The sequence below is a fragment of the Balearica regulorum genome, chromosome 11, assembly GCF_011004875.1.
Source record: "Balearica regulorum gibbericeps isolate bBalReg1 chromosome 11, bBalReg1.pri, whole genome shotgun sequence".
Classification (NCBI taxonomy): Eukaryota; Metazoa; Chordata; class Aves; order Gruiformes; family Gruidae; genus Balearica; species Balearica regulorum.
Window position 1 is genome coordinate 5,975,929 of NC_046194.1, and position 12,697 is coordinate 5,988,625.

The following is a 12,697-nucleotide window of genomic DNA, read 5'->3' on the forward strand; positions in this document are numbered from 1 at the left end:
GATTTCAACAGTGTTATTCAAATTCCATTTAAGCAATGAAATGCACTGCTTTATTATCAGAAAGAGTAATGCTTTATACTGAAGCAACCCAATACTTAACACTGTTCAAGGGTATACAGTGGCTTCTCTATGACAAGGAAATCTCTCCAGCATCGATCTTTCTAACTGAACAGAGCTTAAAACAGATTTCTTTTTCAGCACTCCTACAAAGAGACCGGATAGAAATAGTGCATCTCTAAAAGACGTAAGGTAAAACCTACTTATAGCACGGCAGTGATTCAGCGTAAGGGCCAGACTGTAGCCAGCTGTACAGATGTATTTTCAAAGACAAAGCAAAGTCACTTTCATAGATTCATAGGCAACACTGACTACCTTCTAAGAAAATTCACTGCCATCCAAAATACCTCAAAGCAAAAAAACCCCTTGCTGGACTCCTCCTCAAGGCAAGCAAGTCTTTACATATTACCAAAACTATTTTCTTCCATAATGTATTCAATTGAAACAGGTGATTTTATGTAAAACCTGCCTTTTAAACCATTCCAAACCTCTCCACAGTTTAATAGGAATTTAAAGCAATAGAAAAGAAGATATTCATGGTTTAAAAAACCAAAGCTAGGCCTAGAAAGAAAATCTGACACAAATACAGGATAGTTTGCAGCATTTCTTTAGTGTCTACTGACAGACTGCTTGATTACAGCTCTTTTCTTCAGTCAGAACACAGCTACACTCCCAAATGGTTGTGTGACTCTAATCAATCCACTTTGTGTTCACCAACAGAAAAAAAATGGGTGTAAAATTGGGCTGTAGATTTTTATTAACCTCTACTATATGGAAGGAAAAAAAAAAAAAAGATCGAAACTGATAATACCTAACTCTGTGTAGACCACAGCATCAGAAATAAAACTGCAGAAAGAATCTAAAATTTCTAAGATTACCTTGGAAACCTTGATAAACAATTACCACAACAGAAAAAAATATCCATTTTGCATAGAGTACTGTTCTCTGGGGGAAGAGCAACCAGGCAGCACAATTTAAAATAGGTCATTGAAAACTTGTTATATTCAATTTAGACACAAGGGTAGTTTTCAAGTCTGGCCACTTCCAAACTGTAGGCAAAAGCTCATCTCCCCCAAAAGCTCTGTTCAGAGGCCAACTGGCACCTGAATTTGCAACTTCTGAAGTGAAAATATAGGTATAATATTCTGTGACACAGTGCTCTAGAGGACAAAATACAGTGAACGGTGACAGGATTACGTTTGATGCTAGGATTGTCTACACATTGCATCTGCCTTTTCAGGTTTACCTCTTTTACCTTTCCTCACAGTTAAGATTAATTGCCAGAATTTTTTGTGTAGGCAGTGAAAATGTGCTATTGAATTTTAAATTATCATTAGTATGCATATACATTTTCTCCATCTACCTCCAAAGTCCCCCATCTTTGGAATTTAACTTTTTTCACAGGTTTTATAAATTTTTCAGCAAGAAGGATAATATGTTGACCCATAGTTTGACAAAATCAAATACTCTCCTGCATAAGAACACTCATGATAGGGAGGCAGCATTGTACCTCACTCATCGCCAATGTTCTTGGCAGACATTCACCTTCAGCTGGAGAACTCTTACACAGATGCTGAATGCTTTCCCCAAGCTCTCCATGCCCTCTGAATCCTTCATCTTGGATAGTCAGCTGCCACAAGTTACTATTTTCTTATTTGCTGTCTAACAAATCTACACTGTGGAGTTTGTAATTGCCCTGATATATGTTACATTTTGACTGAGTGCCTGTAAATAACCCTGTTGTCAATAGCAAACACACCAACAACTATATGTATGCAGTTAGTTTGATGTGAAAAATGAAAAATCAATGTAATATGCCCTTACTGTAGGCACCTGCAGATAACATCCAATAGAATTGATTAAGTCCTACACAATAGATAATAAAGCCAATTAAAAAACAAATGGAACAGCACAGCACAGCTCCACATTTAAATGCAGTGGTAAAGACAATGGAAGAAGAAATTAAAATAAAAGCTTAGATATGACTAATGGATGAGGGTAGTAATCTGTATCTAAATAAAGGTTTATTACTGCCCCATAAAGAGTAGATGTAAAAAGATATACACAGGGTACATATTTTACTTATCCTAAACACCAAAAGTATAACCTTATACATTGTAGCATATCTTTGACACGTTTTTAATTAAATAGCAATTCACATATTCATGTAATTCTACCGAGATAGAATAATTTCCTTTTATTTTACTCCTAGATGATCTTAAAATTAAGATTAAAGATTTAATGATTTTATAACCTTCAACCAATGTACCCAAAATAATATCTGAAACAAAATGAAAACACAGTAAAATTAACATAAGACAATCTTTAATGTGACATTTCCTGCATTCCCTCTGATTCTGGGACTCCATTTTGGTGAAAGTTTCCATACTGACTACATGTACACCCCTATAATTATAACTGCCACTTTAAAAGGAAGAATGTGATGAAGAAACAAAAGGAAGAAAGCAAGGGGGGGGGGGGGGGGAAAACATTTCTTACTTTAATTGGGTCTTGCAGACAAAATGCTATCCTGAATATATCTCACAAGTAACTAATTCTCAGTTTCATTTCTCTTGTCTGATCCTACGAGCTCATTCCTTAAAAGCATAAACTGAACAGAATTCCATCAGAATAATCTAGTTTGCATAGGAGGTAAGACTGGTAACAACAAATGTCTCTCATCAGCTAGAAACATTTTCAAAAGAATAAAAAGGTCACAGTTGTTTGTAAGCAAGACAACGTTACAGACTTCTCCAAAATTATAAGATATACATATAAAGTTCAAAAATAAAATTTTTCATTTTGCTATTATCAAAGAACACTTCAGACAGGAATAAAGTTTGATGCACTTCAAAATAAACTTCAGAAGAGCAGGTGCAGAAGAAACACTTCTGTGTTTTGCAATTCTCACCGCAACTGTGTAAATCCATGATGCCGCGTAATTCTGAGCAAACATGGCATGCCCCCACTCATCTGTGCAGTAATTTACTGAACAAAATGCTTCTGAATTAGAAAAGGCTATATCTAGCCTCATTTTATCTTTTTTTATACCTGGGTACTCTTGGTTGTTCGCTGGAAGATGCACCCATTCCTTTGACCACACAAGGCCCTCTTCCAGCAACATATCTTAATTAAGATTCTTTATACAAGCTAGATAGACAAGGCAAGTACGACAGCGGTACTGACGATCAATGCATACGGTGGAGTCCTGCTACTGAAGTCATGGTAAAGACCGATGCCTTCAATTCATAGCCACTTAGAATCTTCCTTTTATCTACTTGGTATCTTCTATCATACACCTATTATGCATTTTTAATTGGGCAAGTATTTTAGCCATAGTTTAAAGAGGGACCGGAAGCCAATCAATTCCGTGTGTCCTTATTTTGAAGCATTGACATTTGATTTCTATATTCTAAGTGTTTCCTGCTTTGACAACCTATATTCTGCAACAGCCTTTTAGAGGACAGAACAAGAGGCAGAAGACCCGCGCAGTCCTGTGTAGACTGGACATTGCTAATTGGGCCATAAAATATCTGTCTGACCAGCTGCTTGTTCTGTTGCTGTCTTGAGCAATCTAGTAATTAATTGCACAGTTGAGATGAGCGTCTCATCTTCAGCCCTCCTGAACATAACTTGTGTGCTTGTTTTTTAATGGAGTGTTTTACAACCAAGGACTAACCCTACCGCGTGTCAGAGTGACGTTGGTGCGGTGTATAACACCAGGAAAATGTAGTCTAGTGCAAGTGCATCAGGAAAGCGAACCTGGCCCTGAAAAGTTGAAACTACATTTTTGCTGAGGTCTGGTGCAGCCTCTTACATATGAGGCTGCTCAGGTCATGGTACGCTAACTTGACTATAACAGTAAAAGGTCTTTTAATTCTAGTCAATCACTTCACAACTTCGGATAAATTAAATTATTCTAACAAAAAATCCATACTGCCTGTATTTTGCTTTTGTGTAAAAACTCCATAATGAAACAGATAAAATGCAATTCTATACGATACAGACATTTCTTATGAAAAGATACCATGACTGACAATTCTCACGTGGTCTGGAGAGCAAGTTGTTTAATGACTAGCAAGAGCTTTTTAATGTTAATGAAAAAATCCTGTCTAACTCTTCTTCAGACACCATCTTTCACGATGTGACTATCACCTTTTCAGTTGCCACAATTCCCTCATCTGAAAGAACAGCTGAGCTTGTCAGCAGTCTAGTTGCAATGTCAGAGATTAGCTGAACTGCTCCCATTAGAGTTAATGGAGTTACCTACTAAATCCCTACATGTTGGGTTGTCAAGTTTTTCTTAAGCAGTAATATCCTTGCAAGCTTCCAGTTACCAAGGGTTTAAAATGAATGGTCTGGGGTTTTCTCTTTATATTATACAAAATGAAGTCTTCCCTTTGATATTTTAAAAATCTCACATCTATTTCAAATAAACAAAATTTTTAAAGAGCTTAGTGGATATTGTGATGACATTCAAATAGCATAAGAACAGATTATATCTTTCAGTGATTTGATGAAGACTTTTACTAGTAGAATAACATGCAAAACTATGAGAAAAGCTTCTCTAGGTTTCTCTATCCCACATGCACATATGTATCAACTCTTACTGACATTTTAGGTATTGTGTACAAAAGAAGAAAGCAGCAGACTTCAGATGAATTAGCATACTGTCTTCCTGATAAGGAAGAATAAGGAATCTTACATTCTTGTTGTGTATCTAGAGAAATTATACTTTTCCTACTAACTTTAAAACTCTACTAGCCATATGTAGCAAGTCCATCTGTTTTTCCTAAATTTGACTATGAAATCTTTCTATGCATATCATAATTACATATTGATCTCAAACGTATTCTTGCATATGTAAATATTTAACTGGAACTCTGTGGGACAATCTTTTTATGGTAATTAGTGGCTTGAAGAGTTCTGAAAATAGTCTTGTTATGATAACAAGGACAACAGACTTTTCAGAACATCCACAGTTTGTCAGGGTTTTTTTTTTTTTTTTTTCTTCTGGGTTTCAAGAAAGGAGTCATCAATGCAGTAAACAGAGAAGAGCATATGAAATTGTGTCTATGGCAACCATATTTTCTCTCTCTACATTGTATGTCTATGGCTTTTCAAAAGATTCTAGAATTCACACTCATTTTTCCTGTACATGGGTCAATTAAAACATATCTCTGAACTATGACATTATTTCAGAATTGCTACCTCTACAAAACTGGATCTGTAAATTCTCATCTGAAAAAGGAAACAGTCAGTCTTTTCAGGAAGCAAAAGGAAAAAAATCTCTATGAGCTAATTACTTCCTAGAAAGTTTCTGCTGTTGTTACTATCTGGCACCAAACTCCATTACTTATAGACGATTATTGCAAGAGGAAGACCTGGGGAAAAGAAGAAAGTAACAAAGAATGTAGTTGTTCACTAACAAAAAAAAAAAAGTAACAGTGCAAGGCTATGAGGATGAGCCTGCAAAGTTCAGAAACGTGCAACAAAATATTTTGGTGTTGTGGGCTCAAAGCCTCTACTGCTGACTTGACTCTTTCCAATTCTACTGTTAAACATTGGGTCTTCTAATTCCTTGTGCTTATTGTTCTTATGAACAATTAAAATATGAATTTGCCTCAGCAATAGTCATCAGACTCTATGAGTTCTCTATGTGTATTCTCCTTCCTCCCACATTCAAGGTTAGCTATACAGACTATAGGACATGCAATCGCATGTGAAATACAGCGGACTTAATCTGTGCTGACAGGGTTGAGGTCATGAAAATCCAAAGCATTTTTAACATACTAGAGTTATGTTCACAAATCAACCATGCAGTGTGGGTGCCACAGACTCCAATGTCTACTGGATAGAACACACACATTTAAATACATTTTGTAACATACATATAGGTTTCAGTCTCTGTGGGGTATTTTTGTGGGTTTTTTGTTTGGTTGTTTTTTTTAAAGGAAAGTTAAACAATAGTTCTGTAGGAATTATATTTTTTGACAAGACAAAGTGTCATTGTCTATCTTTGCTTCTACTAATATAAATTTAATGTCTAAATTTAATTTTAATAAAGCATGGTGGTTTTTTGTTGGGGATTATTTTTGGGTTTTGTTTTCATTAGTCAGAAAAGTGCTATCAGTACTGTCTAAAACTTGTCTGTTCTGGATTCCAGGGACGAAAAGCTGTCTTTCGTATCCAGATTTACTAATTGCTGATACAGTGAGCTGTTATATTATGGCAACATACAACAGATATAAGCTAATTTTAAGTATTAAAAATGTCAGTTGTTCTGCAGATCATGCTTCATTCATACTTGTCACAAGAGACTTTAACACTGGTATTTAAGATTATGAAAATAAGAATTTGATGTAATAAATAAAACATATTTTAAAGGAGTGTTTGCAGGTTAGTACAGGAATGAAAGAATGCATTATTTTCATGCAATAATTCAATGGCATAAGGCTGCCAAACCTGCCATGGAAACTCTTTTAACTTGTCATAAATGTTTACAATCTATTTTCTGTGAGCTACTGATTTCTCAAACTCATTTTCTCCAAGGAATTTTCTAGAGACCCTATCAGCGTTTTTTTCCATGAGGCAAGCTCTGCACGTGCTCCAGTTGAGCACAGCTGAACCCTAATCTAGATCTACCCTTATAAAAATATTGGAGGTTTTCTAGTGCTTTCAGTCACTGATTGCTTAAAGGAGGGGATAGGGCAGGAATCAATGACTTGACCAGCTTTCAGAGCCTCCCTTTTGTATCTTTTCTACCCCTTTAGAAACAAGATGCAACTCTTTTTCACATCAGTTTTAAAAAACAAATCCTTTCTCTCAGCCCCTAAACCATACAGACAATTAAATCTTTACTATTTTAAAGTCTCCTCAGACTTCTCAATGCTTAATAAAAAATAACGACAGTTAAAATTGTTTTAATACTCATACTCCAGTCCCCTGCCTACCTCTTCCCTCTCCTGGGTACTCTTTTAAAACGTGTTCCTTATCCTAGGCTTCATTTTACACATTCCTTAATGAGCAGCAGACTAGTCTCTTAACTGTCCTCCACATAAATGGATTAAGTTTCACATGAAGAGAGATCCCCAGGTATGTGTTAGAAAAGCTGTAAGCAGTTGGGTGAGAGGGGATGAGAGTGGAAACGTAATTCACCTGCTCCTGACAGCAAAAGCACCAACTCTCTGCAGCATTTATTTTGACTCCCAATGAAAAGACCCTTTTAACTTGCCGCATCTTTTATTCAGCAACTCATTTTCTGCTAAGTATTAAAAGTCAGTAGGGTGTGAGGATTTGTTCCAAGGCTTGCTGAGATATTACTTACACAAAGGAGATGCAGATCATTTCTGCTGAGTAAAGCCATTGGGGATGTTTGAAATTCAAACGCATCTTACCCCCACCCAGCACACAGAGGCCATCACGTTTCTTTTCCTTTCTCTTTGTTGCTCCCCCCTCATCCTACTTTGCTATATATTTTCCTGCAACTTTTATTCTTTCTACTGTAACTTTTAAAAATAATAACCGTTAAAACAATTTGACATCATTTTTCTAAATATTGTTCCTATCTCCAAGAAAATTATGTTTTATTATAAGTGGTATAAGTTTACCATTCAATATAATATTTTCAGGCAAAAATGATCAAGGCTGAAGTATGTTTTCGAGATGAGCCACTATTATTTTGGGTGGTTCACTATTTGATCAGGCCTCTCAAGTATATGTCATATTGTCATATATGTCTCACATTCCTTACTCTTGGAGCCCACCATCAAAGACAGCACTATTGGCAGCTGTATAGGTAATGACCTCATGGAATGGCAAATCTATTAGCACAGCACAATCAGAACTTTCTCCCAAGTATATTTATGGCATCTCTGTCTCACAAACTAAGAAATTACAAGTTTATGTGTTTATGGATAGAATTGCATTGTATGAGAAAAAAAGATACACTTCTGTCTTATGAACGCTCACGCTAACGAACAAATCCTCTGGAGCAGATTATATCAACTCTCACTGACTCACTGTTCTGCAAACTCAACTGGAAAGTTCCCACCCCTCCCTCTTCTACAGTATCAGCTCTGTTTAAGGTAAACAAAAGCCAATGTCTTCTTTGGTTCTGAAAAAGAACCATGTTCAAAACAGCAAGATTGAAATATCATATTTCATAATTGTAGTATTACAAAATATACCTGCTTAGACGTCAACAAAACTTTCAGATGTAATTATGTGCCTTTCCAAAGCAAGATACTTTGTATAACCAAAAAAAAAGGAGCAATTTGCATACTGATACAAATCCAGACTGACATGAATATTTCACTTCAGTACATAGCAAGTAAGCAAATTAGATGTGACTTATATCAATTTATTCAATTTATCAATGTTTTAGTCATTACTCCTCATTTTCTGTCAAGCACAATAATAATATCAATGTTAACATTCAGATTAGAACCAATTATCCTGGTCCTATACTGGCTACTGAAAAATGCATACTAATGGAAAATGATTAAAATATATGACTCTTTCAGCTCTCTGTTGAACTGAGTAGAGAACAACCTACACACGGAAGACGTATCAGCTAACATTCCCTTACCAGTAAAGCAAACCTTCAAAAGATTTCTTATAATACAGATGTTAACTGAGTTGCACCATGTTTGTATTTCAGTCTGTTTTGTGTAATACACTGCTATAACACTCAGTTCCTCAAAGACATTACATGTCTAACTCTTATACTTTGGTACTTAAATTGTAGCCTATTGGGTTAGTCAAGCTAGATAAAATACAGAAATGGACCCTGGAACAGCATAGAACTGAATTCCATCATACAGAATATATTCTCATTGCTTTTGAACCCTGTTTTTCACCTCAGGAATATATTACATTTCTTTTACCGGTGACACAATAGGCCCTAAAATCATGGCTTGGGCATTCTCCAAGGAGATGGAAGATGTGTGCCCCTAGCTGATTTAAAACTGAACCTAAATGTTTCACTTTGTGGGAATTTGTTCTCAGTAGATCCAACACGGGTTTTACTGGTACACCGCACAAGGGCAGAGCACAGGCAGCAAGCACCACCATGATTTGCTGGTTCCCCATAAGATCTGCTGCTCTTGGGAGCTGGCAGCTGTAAGGATGTGAAAGGGAACTAAAGACATAATTCTGTCGTTACTCTAATATTGCTAGTGTCTCCTTGCAGCACTGGAAGTGAGACAAAGACACGGGAGAGCAGCAGTATGTGAAGAGGAAAAGCAAAGAGGCAGCATGAAAAGACTAGAGTGATTGAAAAAGCAGCTAGGCACTGGGTAAGGAGAGATTAAAGAAAGAAAAAAAAAACCAAACAGAGGAAAAAGAAGCAGAGTGATCAGAGAAAGAGAAAAAGCAGTTTTAAGTAGTAGTTCCACCAGCCCAAAACATGGAACAATGCATTATTCCACAGAAGCTCTAGCTTTTGTTTGGAAGGAGTATAACCACACGAGTGTGGCACTGCCACCGAGATGGGAAGTGTATGAGTTCGACAGCTCAGCTCATCTGCGACCACACTTTCAGTAACAGAAGTCACCTACAACTTCAGGCTCCCTTGTGCTGCCTTAAGTGTCTCACCAAAGGCTGTCCAGGTGGTGAAGGTCATTCTTCTGTGGTAGATGGCAGGCATTTAACTTCTGGACAGCAACAGGATTTTAAGTGTATATCTTGTCTTTGTTTCTTCTCAACTGCTCCTGTGCCTCTCCACTCAAAAATACTGGCTACCGCAAATTTCTTTCCTGAGCATCCATGCAGGATGGGAAAGCGTGCTGGGAACTTCACGCAGGAAGCCAGGCTCCTGAAGCACTTGTGAATCTGGGCCTTCGTGTCAGGAAATTCCATGGAAACTGTCGTGTGCCATAAGCTTATCTGAAATATAGATTTTAGTGAAAAAAACAAAGAGTATGATTCATTCTTTGTGCATGGTGATGACAGAATGTCAGTGTTCCTTAATGTATTATATTAGAAAGAATTTCAGTCTGAAGCATACACATTAACAGATAGATGAGCTTAAAAACAACCTTGAAAAATAATCACAAGTTTTATTTTTCTTGTGTTGTCTGATCACTAAAAAGCATCTTTAAAAATTTATCTTATATTGCTGAGATGAAGAAAACATGCCTTCAGTGATATTTGATTGCTCCTTGGTAGATAATTATTTGTTCAAACAAAATAAACCAAATTTACTTTTCAATCCTTTGCTGCCATCTGTTGGCAAACAGAAGACAATGAAAAGAAGCAATTTGTTGACACGACATAACAATAAAACCTAAAATGAAATGCTTGATTACATTACATGAAATGCATAATTATATGTGATTACAGTTGGATAATTGGGTCTACTGTATTTTTCCTCTGCTACAACCTTAGGTTACAAAAGGGGTGAGATACATGCTAAAAGTTAACATTCCCCAAATGCCCAAATCTTTTAGTACGTAAAAAGATTTTCTCAATACAGGAGGAAAAAAAATAGATAAAGGGAAGGGTCAAGTTTTCAAGAGACTGAAGATAACAGACAGTATTTTTTTTTCTTTCCTCTACTAAAGATTCATCGTGAACCTATTTTCCAATGGGATTTAGTCACTGTACCTACCTGCTTTTTCAAGGTATCTATGTTTTTGCAAGCCTAAACAATAGACTTTAAGAGCAAAGCCTAGCTAAACTTTAGCTAAGTAGTCTAGCAGGTGAATTTATTATCATCATCATCATCATCATCATCACACTGAGCTCGACAGCAACATAGCTTTTTCCATCTTTCCTTTCATGAACTCTCATTCGGATCTAAATGAACAAGCACCGAAACCTTTATGGCAAGTCAAATCCCACCGTTTCAAACTCTACATAGAAGCAAGACTGTAAGAGAGCTCTAAAGAGGATTCAGGTGCTGGAGAAAAGAATAATGCCAGTGCAGCAGATGCGATCTGTTCTAACAGCAGACAGAAACATGGCATAAGCAATGCAGCTCTCATTAGTTCCTTGACCTCAAGTGTATGCAGTAACTGTTAATGATGTAAAGACAGTCAGAAAAATGAAGCAGGAATAGGTTCTGATCCTAATTCAGGCTAGAATATAAACATCCGTGTTTGACTTTGATGGATAAACTCTAGATTGAGCCCAGAGAAGCAAAATGAAAGAGTTAATGTTGAAGCATAACCTCTGAAAATGGTCCTACTCTTCAGTGCTATTTTTTAAAGATTCTGAATAATCAAAAAGAATGACCATTTTAAGTTAATCAAATTACCCCAATCACAAATCTTAAAAGTATTAGGAATCAAGGTAGATGGCTTCCAAGTGCTACCATTTCAGAATTAGACATTTTCTAAGGCACAGTTTGATGGATACATTAAGGATAAATTGAAAGAGACAAAGGATTGGGTCAATCAGTTCAATTAGAATAATCTGCTTAGTAAGTTTTTACAGTAACATCAAGTGAGACTTGTACTGAGATCAAGTTTTTGCACAGGCAGCAAGTCCTTTTGTCCTCTAAAATACCATCTGTTAGATTCAGAATAAAGCAAAACCGAGACCTCCATCGTCAGCAAAGAACTGTATACTTTGGGTTAGTTTTTACTAACTTCAAAGGAACAAATTCCTCTGAGACCACAAAAAAAAAAAATAGGAAGAGGCTCTTCAGGTAGAAATCCCAGATGATATTAGTGCTGAAGTCCATAAATGTACAGCATATCCAAGTTGGCATGAATTTCAGTACCAACTCGCTCCCCAGCCCCAAACAAATCTCCCAGTTCGCAGTATTCCAATCATGCAAACCAGGAAGAGTTTCCAGACAACGTACTCATTTGTACTTCATTTGGCTAACCACCATAGCCTACTTTAGCCAAAGTCAGCTAATACTTCATCTACCCAGATAACGCATCACCACAGTAACTTTATATTTAACCTAAAACTAAGAAAAAATATTCTGGAATACTAAGAATTCTGTCACAAGTATGCTTTTCTTTATGAGAAACTTACAGTCAAAGGAACACATGAAATAATCCATTACGGTTGCAAGGTGCCTTGCCACATGCAAAAATTCAATGAGATGTTCATATCATATATATTGAAACCTTATGAACAAAATAGTACCTTAGTTTTTAATTAATATTTTAAAATAAAGATGGAAAGTGATAAAAATTGTTTATCAGTTTTTCAGGTAGAAAATTTTATTTTTTTTCTGGAAGGTAGAAACTGGAGCCAGTTACTGTAGTGCCATGAAGCTATTTGCAGGCAAAGTTACCAATGAAATCCAAAATGCCTCCTGACTTCCATAAACCATATTTCCCAGATTATTTCCTAACGAGTAATAGAAAATAGGACTAACCACAAATACTTCAGAAGAGTAACAAATCATAAATTGCTGTGATTCTTTTTTAAAATTCAAGTCCTCAGTTTTTTAAAATACATGTCTAAAGCATAATATTTAGACTGGTTTTATACTCATCTTTAGTTGTATTTCTTCATTCTTTTGTTTTTACTTTTCAGCTAGAATACTTAGAAAACAAGGAATTTACTATCCTTTTAATTGACACCAGATGGCACTGCAAAAGATGAACCATGATAAATACTGAGGACTCAATACCTTCTGCTTTGAAGCCAAGTTTCAAGCCAAGCATACAACTGC